This window comes from Nannobrachium achirus (genome assembly GCF_963921795.1).
Source record: "Nannobrachium achirus genome assembly, chromosome: 21".
NCBI lineage: Eukaryota > Metazoa > Chordata > Actinopteri > Myctophiformes > Myctophidae > Nannobrachium > Nannobrachium achirus.
The window spans coordinates 38,815,190-38,822,976 of NC_137828.1; the positions used below are offsets into that span (position 1 = coordinate 38,815,190).

The 7,787-nt window shown below is 41.9% G+C and overlaps 1 pseudogene across 1 annotated transcript in view; it reads right to left on the minus strand.

The window, feature by feature from the left end:
- LOC308306932 (tubulin beta-4B chain-like) overlaps positions 1-6,923 on the minus strand; it is a 48,625-nt pseudogene extending 41,702 nt beyond the window's left edge. Inside the window, exon 1 of the transcript in view lies at positions 6,867-6,923. The product of the transcript in view is annotated as a tubulin beta-4B chain-like (transcript). The remainder of the gene's footprint in view (positions 1-6,866) is intronic.
- Positions 6,924-7,787: the final 864 nt, after the last annotated feature.

The following is a 7,787-nucleotide window of genomic DNA, read 5'->3' on the forward strand; positions in this document are numbered from 1 at the left end:
TCTTTCAGGAAGTAACCAAAAATACACAGGGAAGACATATGTGCATATTATAACCACACCTGGGGGTCTTTATTAGAGTAACGTTAACTCCATAGACACAAACAAAACAAAAAAAGTACAAAACTATGGCACCACCTCTTTAAAGTTTGTCACTGATCTCCTCCAGAAAATATGATTATTGTGGTTGCCCTAACAAGGCAACCAGACTATAATATAGTACGATTTCTTTATTCCATCTTCCATCTTTCCAGATAAACTCTATTTTGCCGTGCTACTCCTACCACAGTTTTGGTGTCACGCAGTTGGGCCATGTGTCAAATCGACCGGCTTCATCGGGAATCATGTGCTTGCTTTTGCTAAGAGATACGTTATATTTTTATAGTTTAATTGCTACTAGTAAGACGCCTCAGGGCGAGGTCGCACCATGTCTTGGCCCTCTGGCCAGTGATGTAGATCGGACTAGTTAGTTACCCATATGGAGACCCCTGGGACCCATTTTTGGAGATCCATGTACTGTATAAGGAGATATGCTGTGAGAGCCCAAACATGCTTACTCAGTTAATCGTTATGTGAAAGTCCTATGATGTCTATGACATCTGACATCATACATACAATCCCTTTTATGCCCATACATGGATATCTTGTCTGTAGAACCAGCCACACAGATAGGCCTATGGGTTGTCTTGGCCATATATGGAGCCATATATGGATTCTGTTAGTGTGGTATGTGGCCGATGTGGCCTCCATATACTGTATGGGCATTCCCATATGAAGTCCTGTTAGATATGAGCTCCATATATGGGCATAAAAGGGATTCTGTGTCAAATCCTGGAATAAATTCCTTACCAAAAAAATCTTCACCAATGTGTTTGTAAAGGTGTCTAGTAACACATCTCACAAAGACTGTAATTCAGTTTCCCTAGGAAAATCTTTGACAGCTAGGGTAATTCTGGCTGGGTCTCATTCACTCACTATACACTATAGTATACTATAGGGGAAAAATCACTCCCAAAGAATATGCTTCAAGTGGGATGTAAGGGGTCTAACTAGGTGTTTTTAATTATTCTGAATCCATTGCAAGCATTTGTTTTGCACCAAAAACATTCCTTGGGCTAGAAATGGACCCCCATACCACTGTGAAAAGTGATGACTCATCACTAAACCATCATTTTATGGGCTGTTTCTAGCCCAATTAATGTTTTTTTGTGCAAAACAAATGCTTGCAATGGATTCAGAATAATTAAAAACACCTAGTTAGACCCCTCACATCCCACTTAAAGCATATTTTTTGGGGGTGATTTTTTCCCCTATAGTATAGTAGTGTATAGTGAGTGAATGAGACCCAGAATTACCCTAGCTGTCAAAGAATTTCCTAGGGAAACTGAATTTCAGTCTTTGTGAGATGTGTTACTAGACACCTTTACAAACACATTGGTGAAGAAATGTTTTGGTAAGGAATTTATTCCAGGACTTTTTAAGATATCTAACCCTAACCCTGACTATGAACAACCAATAAATGGATAGAGCCTGCGATCATAGGTTCAGTCAGCATATACCCGAGGGGTCAATGCGGTTGCATTCAGTTCTGTTACAACACTACTACGCCAGTCTTGCGTCACAGGTGACGTGGCAGTCAGCTGATCATTGCCAACCTACTTAAAGCCTGTTCAGTTGTCTCTTCCTCCTGCCTTGCTGATTGGCAGCTGGCACTTGCTTGCCAAGTTGCCATGCCTCATGGTGTGAGGCTGTTTGCTGTGCCTAGCTGGCTGGGTGTTACTGGTTGTTCTGCTGCTTATTGTTGCTTAAATCATGTTCTTGGCTGCTAAGCTAAGAAGCCGTGACTTGGCCAGGTTGTATGGAAAAAATGTTGGGATTGTTTGATTCTGGTAATCGCTGCTGAATTCTTATTATTGCTTCAAGGTTCATGTTGTCTTTGCTAATGTTGCTGGTGCTCAGTTGCCCATTCTGCAGTGCTACAGTCTAATGTGGCAGTCGTTTGTTGCTAAAGCTAATTTAAATGTGCTGTGGGCTTTGCTAACGTTGCTAAAGTTAAGCTCAGGAACAGTGGTTGATTGTGGTTGTTATTCTTGACAGGTTCAAGTCTCATAATAATGAGGATCTCATTCCCTCTGGGCTTTGGGAACTTAACCACATCATTGATTAGCTGTTCCAGCAGAAAAAGAGGGGGAACGTGTGTATATTGTGGGTTGTTGTTTATTTCTCACCTCAGTTGTTCCATATATTTTATTGAACTGTTTAGCCGTTAGCAAGTCAGGCCATTTGCTAAAGTTAGCTCAGAAACCATAGAATTCATCAGGATCAGTGGCTTGTTTGCTTGTCGTCTCCGCAGCCATGAGCAATCGCTCATCCCATTCAGTCAGTGTCAGCCAGGAGCTCTCTGCTGCTGATGTAGAGAGTGTCAGCTTATAACATGTGTAATGTTTAACGTGGGTTGTTAGCATCCAGCTAGCGTGAGTTCGCCTCCTAGTAACGTCATGCTGCTAGACATGTTGCGCACCCCTCTGCGCATACTGAGCTCTATGGGTAACGTAGTTCGCTATCTTTCAAGCTCTGCGTTGTTGTTTTTCAGTCTATGGTGTGTTAAGGTGTCTTCACGAAATGGCCTACTTCCAACAGCTCTAAACTGCCATCCTGTTGTAGTATGCTATGCTGGCATTAGTCGGCAAACTTGGCATTAAATAAAACCCGGCGACAAACATTGATTGCATTCTACAGCGGCCGTCGACAGTGTTGCCATGTCTGCTCATTATAAGCGACTCGGTATTGTATTCCTGTGAGGTCTCTAGCTGCGGGTTTCTTTGTTTGGGCGTGGTTCTGGAGGGTATTTGGCTTGCTTCAACATTTGTTTTATTTATATTTATTAGGAAATAGCTTATGTTATAGAGCTCAAGTGGCGAATCTTTGGGCTTGTTTTCATAGACTGGTCACTTGTTTCACTCACAGGATCTGGCAACGGGTCTACGGGAGATATTCGTTTTGCAGCTTGTTTTAAATGATTCCGTCTCTGTGGGCTGCTTATGTCTCACCTTGGGTTTACATGTTAATGTATTGTGAAGCCCAAATGCAGTCAGGCACTGTCTGGCTGTCAGATCAGCGCTTATGTCCATGAGTGGCCGATGTTCTCAAGTTGCTAATAGACAGTGCTACGTCGTGAAATGATTTTCTAAAGCACATTAATCACTTCCCATTGAGAAGTCTTATTAAGGATGTCTGTCTGTGTTGGCTTCTGGGATAAAGGAACGCTGCAAGCTCATAGTGGTTTATGTGCGATCATTGTTTGCTTCCGCAATCACAAGCTGTCTGACCTATGACGTCATCAGTTGAACTTGCTGATGCTTTCTGGGAAACGTAGTCTATGCTCTAAATGCACTGGAATATTGTGCATGCATTCGGTAGCTGTGGCGTTTCATGATTTCCAGGGGTGGAAAAGTGCTCACTTTTTGTACTTAAGTGGAAGTATCGGTGCTGCACTGTGGATGTACTCCGTTGCAAGGAGACGTCCAGGATTCAAAATGTACTTAAAAGTACGGAAGTATTGGCATGGAAGACAGTGTACTTGGGGTACCAAAAGTAAAAGTCTAAATGCTTGAAAATTGCGACGCGTTGTGAGCCAAGGTATAAAATAGGGCTAAAGTGGGTTAATGTGTGTTTTGTATTATTGTAATTTACACCTGCAAAGTAACTACAGTTTTCAAATAAATGTAGTGGAGTAAAAGTACAATATTTGAATCCAAGTTGTAGTGGAGTAGAAGTTAAAGTATTGGAAATTAGAAATACTCAAGTAAAGTACAAATACCTCAAGAGTGTGCTTAGGTACAGTACTTAAGTGGATGTGCTTAGTTACTTACACCACCGATGATTTTCCTATTCCAAATGGTTGGGGCACTTGGTGGGGGAGCTAATGCTAGCAGTCAGGTTGTTGGTTCATGCCAAGCTAGCTTCCATTTATTTCGGTGCTTGATGTGATGCTTCTCCGGTGTTGGCTAGTAGCCTTCATGTTTGTCTTCGGATAATCAAGTTAATAATCCTCTCAATTGAGCTGGTTTCAAACTCTGCCCTGCGCTCAGTTCAGGTAGCCTACTTGGGTGAATTAATTCTATATTCACAAATGGATAAATAACGAATTACTAAAATAAATAATTCACAAAGTAATTTTAAATAGATAATGGATACATTTAAATGGATATTAAAAAATTACATTTAAGTACATTTATATATTATGGCCTATATATATATATTTATATATATTATAAAATAAATAAAAAATAAAATAAATAAAAAAGGAAAATGTGTCGTCATCACCCAGTAGGTTAAGATGCAATGTGCATCAGGTATGCAAATACTGCTTAATGTTTTTAAGTGGTAGGTTATGATACCATGGTGCATCAGGTACACCATGGTGTATGAGGTTAAATGTTGGGTTTAAGATGCCAATGGCGCATCAGGTATGCCAATGGGCATAAGGTTAAATGGTATTTAAGATGCCAATGGTGCATAAGGTTAAATGTTAAGATGCCATGGTGCAGCAGGCATGCTAATGTGCATAAGCTTAAATGTTAAGATGCAATCGCGCATCAGTTATGCCATGGTGCATACGATTTACATGGTAGGTTTAGCATAGCATGGGTAATTCACTAAGTAGAATATTCCCTCTATATCAGAATTCTCACCGGGTAAGTGTTTTTGCCGACTGCTCATTTAGTTATCCTGCTCAGGCAGGTCTCCCAACATCGTCATCAGAACGGGTTCGCTTGGTTGCCATCATAGATGTTCTGCTCGGGCAGGTCTCTCAACATCGACTGAGAACGGGTTCGCTGGTTGCATCATTTAGTGCTAATCATGGATATCACTCCGTCTTGGTCAGGAGTTGTCAGGATGAGTATGTTCAGTTACTGTTATGCTTACCATGAAAAGCCGGTTGACAGTGGATGTCATGTACCGGTATGTGCGACAAGCCATACAGAAGTAAACTCCATTGCATGTTACTTACGGAGAGGTGCTCCATTAATAGTCAAGATATAAAAGTCTGTCATGCTGGCTGGAGATGTTGCTGTCTAAATGGGTCGGCTGTCAGATCATCGAATGGATGATTATGCGTAGAGTGTTTTAGGAAAGGTGTTATCTGGTGGTGATAGGATGATAGTTACATTTATTTTCATTAATCACTGTTCAGTAAAAGCATGGTTAGTACTCGTTGGTTCCAATCTTAGATCTATTCACTCTAATCAATCTTAATGTATTCTTTTATCCAAACCGTCAGCGGAACTGATATGTTAAATATTATCTCAACTTATCAGAATTTAATGAGTTCAAGTGTTGTAATTTAGCTTGAGCGGTTCAAGCAGTATTACTAAATATATGGTGGTAGCTGGGGGAAATCGTGTGCATCAGAGTTACGTTCACTTAAGTCCTAATGCTCCTCTATACTGGCATTAGAGGGATGGCTGTTGGTGTGGGCAACTAAGGTTATGCCTTAGCGATCCCAGATGGTTGTCGCTGTGTTGGGGGAGAAGTTGGGATCGGCGTAGTATTAGAGGGGAGCTTCACCCCACATTGAAGGCTCATAAGCTTGCATTCGTCACTGTGTCTCCTAAGAGCAGTGGGACGTCACTGTGTCTCTTAGGAGCAGTGCCTGGCTTACATAGATTTCCTCATAATGTTAGTATATCCTAGCAGGATCCAGAAATGCTAGCGGCATTTCGTCTCTGTGTCTCCTAAGGAGCAGGGGGATATCTGCTAGGATGACACACGGCTTGTTGCGCCAGCTCACATAGATTTTTCCACATTATGTTAGTATGTCTTATCAGGATCCAGGATGCTAGTTGCATTCGTCTCTGTGTCTCCATTAGGAGCAGTGGGATATCTGCTAAGACGTGCATGGCTGGTTGCGCCAGTTCACATAGATTTTTCCACATAATGTTAGTATGTCTTAGCTGGATCCAGGATGCTAGCGGCATTCGTCACTGCAGGGGATATCCGCGGAGATGTCACACGGCTGGAGCAGTGGGATATCAGCTAGGGTGCCAAACGGCGTGGTGTGCCTGGCTCACATAGATTTTACACATAATGTTAGTATATCCTAGCAGGATCCAGAAATGCTAGCTGCACTTCGTCACTGTGTCTCCGTCAAGGAGCAGTGGGACATCTGCTAGGATGAATCGGTAGAGTAATTTCCCGTAGGGCGTTCTTGGTTCTGCGTGTTGGGGGTGTTTATATATATTTATATCTCCCTGCTACTAATGGTTATTGATGTTCTTCTGTGCTGCGCTGAGCAGGGAGAGCAGAGCCTGACGCCAAAATAAATGTGACATATACACACTTGCATTACTCATTCATAATAATAATAAACATTGTTTCAATCCTTATCGTGGGTTATCTGACTGAAATGGATAGAGCCTGCGATCATAGGTTCAGTCAGCATATACCCGAGGGGTCAATGCGGTTGGATTCAGTTCTGTTACAACACTACTACGCCAGTCTTGCGTCACAGGTGACGTGGCAGTCAGCTGATCATTGCCAACCTACTTAAAGCCTGTTCAGTTGTCTCTTCCTCCTGCCTTGCTGATTGGCAGCTGGCACTTGCTTGCCCCCACCGCCTCCCCAGCACCACCAGTAGGCTCTGCTGTTAATTCTGTTCCCCATGGGGGGTGTTTATATATATTTATATCTCCCTGCTACTAATGGTTATTGATGTTCTTCTGTGCTGCGCTGAGCAGGGAGAGCAGAGCCTGACGCCAAAATAAATGTGACATATACACACTTGCATTACTCATTCATAATAATAATAAACATTGTTTCAATCCTTATCGTGGGTTATCTGACTGAACTTGAATAAAACGTCTTACCTTGGCTCCGATTTGATTGCCGCACTGGCCGGCCTGCAAAAGGACGATTTCCCTCATGTTTGTTTTGCAGGAGTACTGTAAATAATCTTATTTAACTGAAATGGCAACCATTCTGTCCGGCATCTACAAGTCTTCTAACTGAAACATGTTGAGACCAGATGTTTATATAACAGGGACCGAGGGAGACTCCCCCCGTTGTCAGGGGCTACAGAAACATTTAGCGCGAGCACGCTGAGTGTGCCCGCGAGGCAGGGTGGGTGGGGGGCACCAGATGGAGACCTTTGTTATAGGATATTACACACACATCACACACAATTACAAAATATGCACGCACGGCGCACGCACACGCACACACGCACGCGAGCACACACACACACACACACATAATATATATATTGTTCATTTATATATTCACTGTACATGTTATATTTATTGTTCGACTTTACATATTCAGAGATCCACTGCAAATGCAGTACAGTATTTCACTTTATTTCATCTTTGGAACAAATATGATTTTGAACAAATTTCATTCTAACTAATGCTGCTGGCATAATAAATCTAAAAGCCTTTTATACTATGTTTGTTTGATTGATTGATTGATTGATTGATTGATTGATTGATTGATTGATTGATTGATTATTTTATTAGACAAAAACTAAGAACAGTACAAGTATAGTTGAACACCCTGCCTAAAAGGAACATCCCAAATAAGACCTTTTACGGTCTTTATTACGTTGGAAGCCCTCTGTATTTAATTCATGGATCCAGCAGGACTTCATATGGGAATAATGCCCATATATGGAGGCCACATCGGCCACATACCCCACTAACAGAATCCATATACTGTATGGCCTAGACAGCCCATATCTGTGTGGCTAGTTCTACAGACTAGGATCTCCATATCCTAGGTCACTTGTCGCC